Raw genomic sequence first — 15,501 nt, 5'->3', positions numbered from 1 at the left:
AGAGATGACGAGGAATATGTCTGGAATGCAGGGGCTTCCCTGGGGTCCTCTTAGGACTCCCGAAGGCTGTGATAAAATTCAGTGGCAAACTACAACAGCCCAATGCAAGCAGGCCTGCTATTGGCTCAAGCCCTTTAGGAAGAAGAAGGTTCAGGTCACCTTCCCAGGCAAGGAAACTGGGCCAACCAAGGTATTTGCCCAGGGCGGATGGAATATAGAATGGGCAGAGGATGAACTGGCATACACCTGGCACAGGATGACGAGAAGTTGGAGGAGATCTAGTGTGAGCTGGACCAGCTGCTGGCTTGGAGGATGCCAAGTTCTGGGGAAACAAAGCAATGAAATCCACTAGCACAGTGGTTCTCAAATTCTGGTGTGCATCCGAATCCCTGGGGGGAGCTTTTTTAAAAATGCTGGGTCTAGAAGCCTCCCAGCCTAGGCTTCCTGCTCAGAACCTTCCAGGTAAGGTCAGGACATCTCCTATTATGTTCTCAGATGATTAACTATAGCCAAGACCTGTGTGTTGGTATGTACTTGTGGAACATTCACGCATGGTCTCCTTGTTCCCCAGTTGCCCACTGTAGTTATTTTATTTTCCAAACGAATGACACCCCCTAAAGCATAACTCCATGGATGATGAGATATATGAAGCCCCAAAGTTTTGGAACTCTGAGTTCCCCCTTTTCAGTCCTCATGAATTTTGCTTCAATTAGTAAAATCGAAAAAAAAATTAAATAAAAACAGTCCCCACTAGTAAAGGTATTCTTTTATCCTGCTTATGATATTAAAGGTTTAAATGGCCATTAAACTTCTTACCTGGGCTGACTGGATTATCCCCAGAAAGACTCCCTGAGAGAATAAGAGATCTCTGCTATAGATGTGCAGATAGACTTGTGATTTAAGAGGAACAGTCAGGACATCTATTCTATATGTGCTCAATTGCTAGATATAAGAACCTTGATGTCATGATATTGTATCCTATCAAAGCCTGTAAAGATGAGACCTCAGGGCTTCCCTGTTGGCGCAGTGGTTAAGAATCTTCCTGCCAATGCAAGGGACACAGGTTCGAGCCCTGGTCCGGGAAGATCGCACATGATGCAGAGCAACTAAGCCCGTGTGCCACAACTACTGAGCCTGCGCTCTAGAGTCCACAAGCCACAACTACTGAGCCCACATGCCACAACTACTGAAGCCTGCGTGCCTCGAGCCCATGCTCTGCAGCAAGAGAAGCCACGAAATTGAGAAGCCCGTGCACCGCAACGAAGAATAGCCCCCACTCACCACAACTAGAGAAAGCCCGCGCACAGTAAGGAAGACCCAACACAGCCAAAATTAAATAAATAAATAAATTTATTTATTTTTTTTAAAAAAAGAAGATGAGACCTCATCCCTGGAAGCAAGAGGCTTGGTCTATCCTGAAAGGTAGAATCATTTCTGGTACCAGTAGGCTGATGAAAAGGTCAGTCTTTTTATGCAAAGATATCATTACTCCCAAAGTCAGTGGGCTTGTTGCATTCAAGTGTTTTTTTCAACAATGGTAATAAATTTGTGATTATTCATCATCAACTCCTCTGCTGACTACTGTTGGCTTTTTAAAGAGGCAAGTCTTGTTCGGGCTGCTTTCTCAAGGGATGAATTTTCACCTGCCCAAGACCCTGCACTGTGTCCTCCCATCGCTGGAAACCTGCCTCCATTTAATCAAAATCGACATACTATTGAAATTTCCCAAGGTCTGACTCTCCACCGTCCAAAGGGACTGGCTGCTTGACTGATAATTCAATCCTATTTATGTGGTAGTAGATGGTAAATTAACAATAACAATAATAATGTAGAAAGTGCAACACTTTCTGTGACATTAACATGAATCCTCATAGCACCCCTGTGAGGTGGGCTGAATTGTCTCCGTTTCAAAGATGAGAAAACTGAAACCAAGGGACCACAGAGTTCAAAAGCAGAAAATCAGGATTAGAACCCAAGACCACCTGCTCCCAAATCCACTCTCGTCTGAGTGAGATGTTTATCCCTTACTGTGAACTCCCCCCATCAAAACCACCATATGCTTTATATTAGATATCTCTGGAAAATACAATCTTAAGTCATATTTTCCCAAATTTGGCTAATGATAAGAATCTATCTGTAGATTCTCTTAATAATGCAGGGTCTGTAATCCCAGCCCAGACCACTGAATTTGACTCTTTAGCACAGAGGCTAGGGAAGGTACATTTTTCATGGGGCATCCCCATTTGTGAACGACCATAATAACCCAGGAAACGCCTCATTAGTGGAATTTCTACCAGCTGGAGAGTTGTGTGAGGTAAGTTATTGGGGAGAAGTGGGGGATTTCTTAAGTAGCTGAAAAATCTCACCTGATACAATCCTCCAGGGAACACTCTGGAAGGAAGGTGGGAAATGAGAGCACAAAGGTGCAGGTTTCCCACCTTGGGGCTTGATCTCAGCGAAAGTTCCTCAAATGACTAAATAATGATGTTTTCTTTGGATAAGCATAGTAGAGTCATACTACTTGAGTTTGCATTCTGGCTCCTCAACTTCTGAACTTTGTGAGTTTAGACTGGTTACCTAACCTCTCTGTGCCCCAGCTTTCTCATCTATAAAATGGGGATGGTAATCATAACTACCACCTAAGGATATTGTCAGAATTAAATAATATAATATTCGGGGACTTCCCTGGTGGCGCAGTGGTTAAGAATCCGCCTGACAATGCAGGGCACACGGGTTCGAGCCCTGGTCCGGGAAGATCCCACATGCCGCGGAGCAACTAAGTCCGTGCACCACAGCTACTGAGCCTGCACTCTAGAGCCCGCAAGTCACAACTACTGAGCCCACGTGCCACAACTACTGAAGCCTGCGTGTCTAGAGCCCATGGTCCTCAACAAGAGAAGCCACCACAGTGAGAAGCCCTCGCACCACAGTGAAGAGTAGCCCCTGCTCACCGCAACTAGAGAAAGCCTGTGCGCAGCAATGAAGAACCAACACAGCCAAAAATAAATAAATAAATAAATTTATAAAATAAATAAATAAATAATATAATATAATATTAAAATAGTGTCCAGTACATAGTAAGTGTTCAACAAATATTATTAGTTATTATGGTGTTAGATAACAATAATAATGATGATAATAACAATAATAAAGCTCAAGTTTACATAATGCTTATGGCACAAAAGACTTTGACCTGTCCATTTACTTTTTTAACCTACCGAATATGAGCTTCTAGAATATGTCAGGCGTCACATCAAGTGCTTTATACATAATTAAAAAAAATTTTTTTTTTTATTTTGGAGTAATTTAGACTCAGAGAAAGCTGGAAAAATAGTGCAGAGAGGTCCGTGTACCCTTCCCCCAACTTCCTCCAATGATAACATCTTACACACCCATACCTACATTTTTTTTTAAGATGAAACTTTCCAGAGGAAGAAACTGAAGCTAAGTCAAGCAACTTGCCCAAGGACAGACAAACTCAAGGTCTTCCACTAAAGAAAAAAACTACCCTTAACTTTTTTGGGGGGGTGGGGGAGTCAGGGACAGAGAAGGAACAATCAGAAAATAGGGGCTTCTGGGCTTCCCTGGTGGCGCAGTGGTTGAGAATCTGCCTGCCAATGCAGGGGACATGGGTTCGAGCCCTGGTCTGGGAAGACCCCACATGCCGCGGAGCAACTGGGCCCGTGAGCCACAACTACTGAGCCTGCGCGTCTGGAGCCTGTGCTCCGCAACAAGAGAGGCCGCGATAGTGAGAGGCCCGCGCACCGCGATGAAGAGTGGCCCCCGCTTGCCACAACTAGAGAAAGCCCTCGCACAGAAATGAAGACCCAACACAGCCAAAAATAAATATAAAAATAAATAAATAAATAAATAAGATTACTATTTAAAAAAAAAGAAAATAGGGGCTTCTCCTTTTGAGGAGGATTGACCACTCTCACAGAATGCTTCACTTTTCAGAAATAGCTACATATTTTATCCCACTTAGTTCCTGAAAACAGCTCTAGGAGGTAGCAGGGCAGAGAATGTCTTATTCCAACTTCACATATGAGGAAAGTGATGTTTAAGCAATTTGTCTGAAGTTAGAGGGCAAACTCAGGTAAAGTTGCCTTAACAAATGTCCAGAAGAATGGTTGTGTAAACAGGTACTGAGTTTGCCTTTTCATTCTGTATCCTCAATGTCCCTGGGAAATAAACAAACTAGGGAGCTGTCATCTTCAAATGAACTGTTTGTAGAGACAGCAGAACTGCTGGTGTGCTGAATATGAGGAACTCCTTCCCCGTTTCCTCCTAAACTCTGAAATGATAGGAACCTTATAATGAGACAATAGACTCGTGAACTCAGGCTTTCAGCCCGGAAGGCATAGCACGGGGACCCCAAAAAAGAGAAATTATGCCGGCTTTTTCGTTGCCCAAATGCCTCCAAAGAAGCCTTTATGCTGGAAGGCGTAAAAGTGAATTTGGCTCCCTCTTTAAAACCCATGGACCAAACTGGATTTACTGTTTGAGTGCAGAAAACTTTACCAAGATTATGGAAACAGAAAAGAATTCGAGATTAACACATACTGTACATTTCAGTACAGGTGGCAGGACAATTAGAAATCTAGTTAAGCTATAGAAAATCTCCATAAATCTGGGAGGGATTTAGATCTTGGTGTGCTTTGGTGTAACCCACCATCAGATGCATGTTGTACTCGGTCTCAGTGCTTCCAGACTCCCCAGGTGTGGGGGAGATGATGTAAAGGGGAAGAATAAAGAAGTGATTTTTCTCTGATCCACCTTTTGTGTGGAGCAAACGATTAGGTGGCACTGGTGTCTGCAAGGGGAACTGAGTGAGTCCCTGAGAGCTGTCTCTTGTCACTGTTTCACAAGTTTCATATTTTCCTTTTTAAAGTAACGAAGATAATCGAGGTAACTGCTTATATGCAGATGTTGATTTTAGAGTTTGAAATAGTTGATGCACCTCTGTACGTTTACCTTGGATTCTTACACTTTGGATTCTTACAAAAGCCTTTGATGGTTTTGTCTTGTGTGTAAATGCTATTTATTTAGCCTAGATTTTAAAGATAACTTTCTGGAAAAAAAAAATGTAACTAAGAGCATTGCCACAAAATTTAAAAAGCAGCTAAGAGGAAAGAAAAAAACAAATGCTCAAAAGCAAAGAGTACCCTTGACAATGGCTGCTCTGGCCACCTCATTGTCATATTGTCCAAAATGAAGAAGAAGAAGAAGAAGAGAAGAAGAAGAAGAGGAAGGACCAGGAGAAGTTGTTTTTAACTGACCAAGAATTGAGTAAACCTATTCTGCTTCAACTATGTCAAATCAAGGACTTTACTTTCCTTATGATCTTAACTAGTAGTCAGCACACTTTTTCTGTAAAGTGTCAGAGAGTAAACATTTTGGGCTTGGAGGGTCACATGGTCTGTTCACTACTCAGCACTGCAGTAGGAGCCCCATAGCAGCCTGGCATAATATGCAAACGAATGGGAGAAGCTATGTTCCAATAAAACTTCATTTATGCTAAAATTTGAATCTCATATAATTTTCATGTGTCATAAAAGAGTATTCTTCTGATTTTTTCCAACATTTAAAAATGGAAAAACCATTCTTAGTTCTGCACAAAAACAGGCCTTATGTGGGATTTGGTTCAAAGGCTGTAGGTTGCTAACTCCTGACCTAGGCCTATTCTGCCTCTTAAATCTCTTCAGGAGAGATCCTATTAGACTGAGGTAGATGGGGGCCCCCCAGGTCTGTGGGAGGGGTCTGTGTCCCAAATCCTTTCTTCCAGATATTCTGAGCTCCTGTGCCATCAGGCGCTGACAATCAGATCCCCTTTCCAGTGTCACTTGAACTCTTTTGCTAGGATTCTCTCTTGCTCAATGATTACTGTTCCCAAGAATAGATAAAACATAACAGAACACACATTTAAGGGTAGCTTAAAAGGCAGCTTTAAAATCTGGACCTCAGAATGGTTTCCCAACACCAGGTCTCTCAAGGGGTCTCTAGTTGCTCTACACTGGGTATTGCCAACTGCATCTTACACAGGGTGAGGATGTTGGCCCTGAAAATGGGCTTGGAGAGGTTAGGCTGAGAGAAGTCTTTTCTCCTGACCCAGAGAATTGAGGAAAGAAAGCCCCCTGCCCTCTTTATCAGGGATTTCATGTGGTTGGAATGAAAGACTGCTTTAGGGCACTTTGGGAATAGATATTTATCTGCTTGGGCAGTCCTCCAAATGAGATGCCAGAAAACACACCTTGAATGTCAGAGAATGGAGTTCCCTACAGGGAAAGCTTTGCAGATCTTATGAAATTCCAACCAAGCCCTGGAGATTCAGCCCTGCGACTTAGAGCAGAAATAGTCCCAATCTTGGGGGGTCTGAGCTAGTAGCAGCATTCACTGTACCCCTAAGGCCAAACTAGAAAAAGAAGAGAGGATTGTGCCCTGTCTGGGGAGATGAGACCACCAATGACAAGGAGGTTCTGGATAGGGAGTGAGAGAAAGGGGCTTCCAAGAGATTGTGGGTCTGGAGAGGGGACAAATACAGAGGCAAGGCCCAGAAAACATTAGTCATAGGGCTTCCTCCTAGCCAGAGAGGGCACAGGTTTACTGGGAGTTGCTTCTAGAGTACCAAATTCCTGTGCCTTAGGGTGGAGCTCAAGGCCACATTCTCTCTCTATCTGCAGGCTAGAACACTTGTACCTCTGGTGTAGATGGAAAGAGGGCAGGAGCAAGGAGAAGGAAGGTCAAGGTAAGCCCCACGTATTAGGGTGAACTGAAGTATCGTCCCGGGTGGGACTGGGCCTTACAATGAAGCAGTTACCTTCAGGCTCTGATGTTGATCCGATCATCCCTGTGCCCTTCTCTGCCCGGTTCTGCCAGAAGTTAGGGGATTTTGTTTAGTTGGTCGATTTGGTGTTGTCTAGTTGTTGCAGTCATAGAAATGTTTAAAGCCTCAAAGGGAAGCCAAACTGTGCAGTCCTTTTTCCATGCAAAAGCCTGGCAGGTAAAGGGGGCTGGGAGTTCATTGTTCTGACAAGAACCAATTACCAACAGTTAGCAGAGGGCAGGCAGAAACCTAGAGGGAAAAGGGTCCCCTCTCCCTTGAAGACTGAGAAATTGAATTCAGGAGCAGAGGGAGAATTTAGCCTAGTAAGGGTTCCTAACAAGTTGGCAGGAAGCAAAGATGAGACCCCATGAGATAGTAAATAAATATTATGCTGTTCATTTTGCAGAAAATGAAACAGACCTAGAGGTTAAGCAACAGGATTGAATAAGCAAAGGGAGAGAAAAAAAAAAAGAAGAAATTACAGTCCTTAGAGTAAAATGTAACAATGAAACAGAGCAAGGCAGCAAAGAAGAAGAAAAATCATTTAATGAGATGACAAAAGTTAGATCAAACCTGTGTGACAATAAACGTGGGTGTGAAAAGTTCATCCATGAAAGAACAAGATTTCCGGAATGCCTCCAATACAAAATCCCACAATATGTTGTGTGAAAGAAACACAGCTAAAAGAAACTGAATTTTAAAAGTTTTACAGCTTAGAAGGCAGGTAAACAGACACCATGAAAATGCTATTAAGAAAAGAGCAAGGTTATAGATGAATATCTGACGATATTTGTGCAAATCTTAGAGTGGCTTGAAATAATTTGCCAGAAGTAGAATTTCTGGGCCAAAAGTAAGTGTACTTTAAATTTTGTATGACATACTGCCTTCAGAATTGCTAAGTTGTAGAAGTAATTTATACTGGCACCAATAATGTATAAGAATATACCATTGCTAACCTTGGAAATTATCAATCTTCTTCAATTTGTTAATTAATATGAGTAAAAAGAAAAAGCATTTGTTTTCCTTTGAATTTTCCTGACTAAAAATGAGGCTCAGAATCTTTATGCATATATTGGCATCTGTTATTTCTTCTGTGACTAACCTGTTCTATATTTGTCTAGTTTTTATGGATTTGTAGCTGAAATATATGGAAAGTAATTATTTACCTTTCATATGCAAATATTTCCAAGATTATAAAATTATCCTCATTTTTTGGTAATAATTTTATACCTTTGTTTGTTTTCAGATTTATCTCTTTAACCTTCTGGAATTTATTTTTGTATATGGTATACATAAGAGTTTAAATTTATGTTTTCTTTACGGATTCCAAGTGCCCTAACTCTTTGTTTTGAGTGTTTTTTCCTTTTTCCACTGATTTGAAATACCACCTCGAGGATATTCTAAATGTACGTAGGTTCCTTAATGGAATCTCCAGACTGTCTCCTTGATCCATTGTATTTTCCTACACTAATACATGCTGTTTTATTTTTATTTTTTGGCTGCACTGCGTGGCAAGTGGGATCTTAGTTCCCCGACCAGGGATCAAACCCATGCCCCCTGCAGCAGAAGCATGGAGTCTTAACCACTGGACCACCAGAGAAGTCCCAATACATGCTGTTTTAAAGTTTGTAAATGCTGTATCTTTTTTGTTTTAATTTATTTATTAATTTATTTATTTTTGGCTATGTTGGGTCTTCGTTGATGTGCGTGGGCTTTCTCTAGTGCGGCGAGCGGGGGCTACTCTTCGTTGCGGTGCACGGGCTTCTCATTGCGGTGGCTTCTCTTGTTGCAGAGCATGGGCTCTAGGCAGGAGGGCTTCAGTAGTTGCAGCACGTGGGCTCAGTAATTGTGGCTTGTGGGTTCTAGAGTACAGGTTCAGTAGTTGTGGCACATGGGCTTAGTTCCTCTTCAGCATGTGGGACCTTCCCAGACTAGGGCTCGAATCTGTGTCCCCTGCATTGGCAGGCAGATTCTTTTTTATTTATTTATTTATTTATTTATTTATTTATTTATTTGGCCGCACTGCACGGCATGTGAGATCTTAGTTCTCTGACCAGGGATCGAACCCGCACCCCCTTCAGTAGAAGCTCGGAGCCTTAACCACTGCACCACCAAGGAAGTCCCTGTAAGTGCTATATCTTAATAGATAGTAAGGGAAAGAGGAGATATATATATATATATATATATATATATATATATATATATATACACACACATATTTTTCCTTTTTCCAAAATTATCTCATATATTATTACCTACTACAGATAAGCACTGGAATTCTTTAGTTACATTAAAAAATTCTTTAGGGACATCAATTAGTATTACATTAAACATTGTTTGGGGGACAGTGACATCTTTACATATTGAGTTTTCCTATTCAAGAGCATGGTTTTTTGTTTTCTTTTTTAATGACATTCGGTAAGATTTTATGGATTGTTATAAAAATATTTATATATAACATGGAGCTTGACTTTTCCTTGTTAAATTTATAGCTAGTAATTTTATAGATTTTATTAGTATTGAAAATGGGATATTTTAAATTTATATTTTCTATTGATTATTGATTCTATAAAAGAAAGCCATGAATTTTTGTATCTGATCATGATCATATTACTGAACTATCTCATTAGTTTTAATACTTCTTTAGATGATTCTCTTGTATTTTTTAGAGGATAATATTGCCCACCTGCAAAATGACAAATCTCTCTCTTTTTTCAATATTTATATCTCTTGCTTATTATTCTTACTGACTAGTTAACTCCAGTTCAGTGTTGAAAAGTATAGGTAATAGTGTAAAATTTTGCCTTGTTCCTGTCTTTAATGGGAATGCTTTTTTAAAAAATTAATTAATTTATTTACTATTTATTTTTGGCTGTGTTGGGTCCCCATTGCTGTGCACGGGCTTTCTTTAGTTGCGGCGAGCTACTCTTCATTGTGGTGTGCGGGCTTCTCATTGCCGTGGCTTCTCTTGTTGTGGAGCATGGGCTCTAGTGTGCGGGCTTCAGTAGCTGTGGCTTGTGGGCTCTAGAGCGCAGGCTCAGTAGTTGTGGCGCACGGACTTAGTTGCTCCGCAGCATGTGGGGTCTTCCCAGACCAGGGCTTGAACCTGTGTCCCTGACACTGGCAGGCAGATTCTTAACCACTGCACCACCAGGGAAGCCCAACGGGAATGCTTTTAAAACATTGTTGTTGGTTCCTTGTAAAAACATTTTCTGAAATTAAGGAATGTTTTTTTCCTATTCCTAGCTCAGTAATAAATAGTTTTGTTGATACTTATTGTTTTATTTAGTTTTAATAAGAAATAAGTGATACATTTTAACAAATGTTTTTCAGCATATGCTTTGTTTTCTTGCTTTTTTAATATATTCAATTACATTAACAGATTTTCTTTTTTTTTTTTTTTTCCATTTGCAGCAGGTGGGCTCCTTAGTTGCGGCATGCATGTGGGATCTATTTCCCTGACCAGGGATCGAACCCGGGCCCCCTGCATTGGGAGCTCAGAGTCTTATCCACTGACCAGCGAAATCTCACATTAAGAGATTTTTCTAATGATGAATGATCCTTGAATAACTAGAATAAGCCCTATTTTTCCATGATATATGATCTTTTCACACCTTACTGAATTCAACCTGATAATAGTTTGACTTTATTGAGAACTGTGACAGTTCTGAGATTTTTTTCACTTGCTTGCAAGCTAACAAGTTAACCCAATATAGTATCATATAAGTTTACAGAACACACGAGACTCTTGGGTCAAAGACAAAGGATTTTATTACACACAGCACAGCAAGCCGCATAAGCATCCAGTTTCCATTGGTTTCCCTTGCTCCATAAATCCCATAGGGGCAACACAGGTAGTTGCTATACACCCAGCAGGCTTGCATCACAGTTCAGAACTCCAAGGTTAGGAACCTGAATCTTTTATAAAGAGACGTAAGCAAAGGCACTGGAGGGAGACATCATTTTTATCATACAGTAAGCAATCTTCTCTCTATTCCAGGTGGAGGTTCTATCACTATCTTCCAAGGTTGTTGACTATACAAACATCCTTGAAATTATAGCCTGGAACAAAAGGGCAGTTAGTACCTCTGTTTGCAAGATGTGTGGAAACACAAGAGTCCCACAGAATCTGTCTCTTGACAGACTTTTGTGTATATTGGCACTCATTTGTAAGTGAAATTTGTCTATACTTTTCTTTGGAGAGCTAACCTGTTTAAGAGTTATTGGGATTCTGTAAGTAGCAACTGACATTGCAGAAATACAAAGGATCATGAGAGATTACTACAAGCAGCTCTATGCCAATTAAGTGGACAACCTGGAAGAAATGGACAAATTCTTAGAAAAGCACAACCTTCCGAGACTGAACCAGGAAGAAATAGAAAATATAAACAGACCAATCACAAGCACTGAAATTGAGACTGTGATTAAAAATCTTCCAACAAACAAAAACCCAGGACCAGATGGCTTCACAGGCGAATTCTATCAAACATTTAGAGAAGAGCTAACACCTATCCTTCTCAAACTCTTCCAAAATAGAGCAGAGGGAGGAACACTCCCAAACTCATTCTACAAGGCCACCATCACCCTGATACCAAAACCAAACAACAATGTCACAAAAAAAGAAAACTACAGGCCAATATCACTGAAGAACATAGATGCAAAAATCCTCAACAAAATACTAGCAAACAGAATCCAACAGCACATTAAAAGGATCATACACCATGATCAAGTGGGGTTTATCCCGGGAATGCAAGGATTCTTCAATATATGCAAATCAATCAATGTGATACACCATATTAACAAATTGAAGGAGAAAAACCTTATGATCATCTCAATAGATGCAGAAAAAGCTTTTGACAAAATCAACACCTATTTATGATAAAAACCCTCCAGAAAGTAGGCATAGAGGGAACTTACCTCAACATAATAAAGGACATATATGACAAACCCATAGCCAACATCGTTCTCAATGGTGAAAAACTGAAACCATTTCCTCTAAGATCAGGAACAAGACAAGGTTGTCCACTCTCACCACTATTATTCAACATAGTTTTGGAAGTTTTCGCCACAGCAATCAGAGAAGAAAAAGAAATAAATGGAATCCAAATCAGAAAAGAAGAAGTAAAGCTATCACTGTTTTCAGATGACATGATAGTATACATAGAGAATCCTAAAGATGCTACCAGAAAACTACTAGAGCTAATCAATGAATTTGGTAAAGTAGCAGGATACAAAATTAATGCACATAAACCTCTTGCATTCCTAGACACTAATGATGAAAAATCTGAAAGAGAAATTAAAGAAACACTCCCACTTACCACTGCAACAAAAAGAATAAAATACCTAGGAATAAACCTACCTAAGGAGACAAAGAACCTGAATGCTGAAAACTGTGACACTGATGAAAGAAATTCAAGATGATACAAATGGATGGAGAGATATACTATGTTCTTGGATTGGAAGAATCAACATTGAGAAAATGACGATACTACTCAAAGCAATATACAGATTCAATGCAATCCCTATCAAACTACCACTGCCATTTTTCACAGAACTAGAACAAAAAAATTCACAATTTGTGTAGAAACACAAAAGACCCTGAATAACCAAAGCAATCTTGAGAAAGAAAAAAGGAGCTGGAGGAATCAGGCTCGCAGACTTCAGACTATACTACAAAGCTACAGTAATCAAGACAGTATGGTACTGGCACAAAAACAGAAATATAGATCAATGGAACAGGATAGAAAGCCCAGAGATAAACCCACGCACACATGGTCACCTTATTTTTGATAAAGGAGGCAAGAATATACAATGGAGAAAAGACAGCCTCTTCAATAAGTGGTGCTGGGAAAGCTGGACAGCTACATGGAAAAGAGTGAAATTAGAACACTCCCTAACACCATACACAAAAATAAACTCAAAATGGATTAAAGACCTAAATGTAAGGCCGGACACTATAAAACTCTTAGAGGAAAACATAGGCAGAACACTCTATGACATAAATCACAGCAAGATTCTTTTTGACCCACCTCTTACAGAAATGGAAATAAAAACAAAAATAAACAAAGGGGACCTAATGAAACTTAAAAGCTTTTGCACAGCAAGGGAAAACATAAGACGAAAAGACAACCCTCAGAATGGGAGAAAATATTTGCAAACAAAACAACTGACAAAGGATTAATCTCCAAAATTTACAAGCAGCTCATGCAGCTCAATATCAAAAAACAAACAACCCAATCCCAAAATGGGTAGAAGACCTAAATAGACATTTCTCCAAAGAAGATATACAGGTTGCCAACAAACACATGAAAGGATGCTCAACATAACTAATCATTAGAGAAATGCAAATCAAAACTACCATGAGGTATCACCTCACACCAGTCAGAATGGCCATCATTATAAATTCTACAAACAGGGCTTCCCTGGTGGCACAGTGGTTAGGAATCCACCTGCCAATGCAGGGGATATGGGTTCAAGCCCTGGTCTGGGAAGATCCCACATGCCGTGGAGCAACTAAGCCCAAGCTCCACAACTACTGAGCCTGCGCTCTAGAGCCTGCGATCCATAACTACTGAGCCTATGTGCCACAACTACTGAAGCCCACACACCTAGAGCTCATGCTCTGCAACAAAAGAAGCCAGCACAAGGAGAAGCCCGTGCACTGCAACGAAGAGTAGCCCCAGCTCGCCACAACTAGAGAAAGCCCGTGTGCAGCAATGAAGACCCAATACAGCCAAAGATAAATTAATTAATTAATTAATTAATTAATTTTTAAAAACCTACAAACAATAAATGCTGGAGAGGGTGTGGAGAAAAGGGAACCCTCTTGCACTGTTAGTGGGAATGTAAATTCATACAACCACTATGGAGAACAGTATGGAGGTTCCTTAAAAAACTAAAAAAAGAACTACCATGTGACCTAGCAATCCCACTACTGGGCATATACCCTGAGAAAACCATAATTCAAAAAGAGTCAAGGACCACAGTGTTCATTGCAGCTCTATTTACAATAGCCAGGACATGGAAGCAAGCTAAGTGTCCATCGACAGATGAATGGATAAAGAAGATGTGGCACAAATATACAATGGAATATTGCTCAGCCATAAAAAGAAACGAAATTGAATTACTTGTAGTGAGGTGGATGAACCTAGAGACTGTCATACAGAGTGAAGTAAGTCAGAAAGAGAAAAATAAATACCGTATGCTAACAGATATATATGAAATCTAAAAAAAAAAAAAAAAGGTTCTGAAGAACCTAGGGGCAGGACAGGAATAAAGACGCAGACGTAGAGAATGGACTTGAGGACACAGGGAAGGGGAAGGGTAAGCTGGGATGATGTGAGAGAGTAGCATGGACATATACACACTACCAAATGTAAAATAGATAGCTAGTGGGAAGCAGCCGCATAGCACAGGGAGATCAGCTCGGTGCTTTGTGACCACTTAGAGGGGTGGGATAGGGAGGGTGGGAGGGAGATGCAAGAAGGAGGAGATATGGGGATATATGTATGTGTATAGCTAATTCACTTTGATATAAAGCAGAAACTAACACACCATTGTAAAGCAATTATACTCCAATAAAGATGTTAAAAAAACAAAAAGAGGTATTGGGATTTTGCTGGCTTCATAGAACAAATTAATAAATTTTCATACTTGTCCATGTTTAAAAGTAGCATTGGGGTAATACTGTCTTTGAAACATTGGTAGAGCTTACTCATAAATCTGTCTTGGCCTAGTGCCTTTTTTAGGTGTAGATTTTTTACTACTATTCAAATTTCTTCTGCAGTTATTCACCTGTTCAGAGCTTCTACATCTTATATGTCAGTTTTATTAGTTGATATACAGTATCCTTAGAAATGTTTCCATTTCATCTAGATTTAATTATTTACTGTTATATAGCATTCAATATACAGACATTTACTAATTTGTGGGGTTTTTGTTTTTGTTTTTTACATTTCGCTGAAAACTTTTTATTGACCTTTTGGATAGAAATGAGAACTTATTTGCCAGGAAAGATGATCCCATCATACTTCTGCAGGAACCAGTGCATGGCCTCCTCTTTGCTGATTCTGTGTTTGGCCGTAATGCAGCCTGTCCTGTGCTTCTCATATGCAATGCTGAAAACTGGCCTACCCAGCACCATGTAGAAGTCCAGCTCGTAGATACCAATTCTTGGGTCATATGTGATCCCCAATCGATGTGTTCTTGGATCCCAAAACCAGTTTCTAATATCTGAGAAGTTATTTTTTCTTAACACATGTTCTCCACACCTTTACACATTTTTCCAGGATTTCTTCTGCCTTGGCCCCATGGACTGTGCAGTGAACAATCTTTTCATTTCTCCTGATGCCAAAGGATCTGACAGTGTATCAGGCTTTGTAGAACACAGGGGTCTGGCCTGTGAGCTGCGCCAGCACCTTGGCTGCTGGGGTCAGTCTGTCTCGACTTTCCCCCACACAGATGTTGAGGCAGAGCTTGCAGATGCAAAGTTCCCTTATGGGGTTCTCCTTTTCACCTTGATCCTATGCCATGATGTTAGAGGTGCTCAGAAGCAACCCTTCATCAAGTGGTGATGAAAGAGAGAATGAGAGAAGTGGGCCTTGTGAAGTGGGCTTCTTATGAAGACACAAGAAGCTACGCAGGTGGGAGTACATATTTGGTGAGTGTGAACAACTTGG

At 40.4% G+C, this 15,501-nt stretch overlaps 1 pseudogene; it reads right to left on the bottom strand.

Moving 5' to 3' along the window:
• Nucleotides 1–14,822: 14,822 nt before the first annotated feature.
• Nucleotides 14,823–15,354, bottom strand: LOC103019643 (60S ribosomal protein L11-like; annotated as a pseudogene).
• Nucleotides 15,355–15,501: the final 147 nt, after the last annotated feature.

Source organism: Balaenoptera acutorostrata, chromosome 12 (genome assembly GCF_949987535.1).
Source record: "Balaenoptera acutorostrata chromosome 12, mBalAcu1.1, whole genome shotgun sequence".
In the NCBI taxonomy this organism is placed as follows: domain Eukaryota; kingdom Metazoa; phylum Chordata; class Mammalia; order Artiodactyla; family Balaenopteridae; genus Balaenoptera; species Balaenoptera acutorostrata.
Note: the sequence above shows the minus strand (reverse complement) of the source record. Positions and strands in the feature narration are given on the sequence as shown.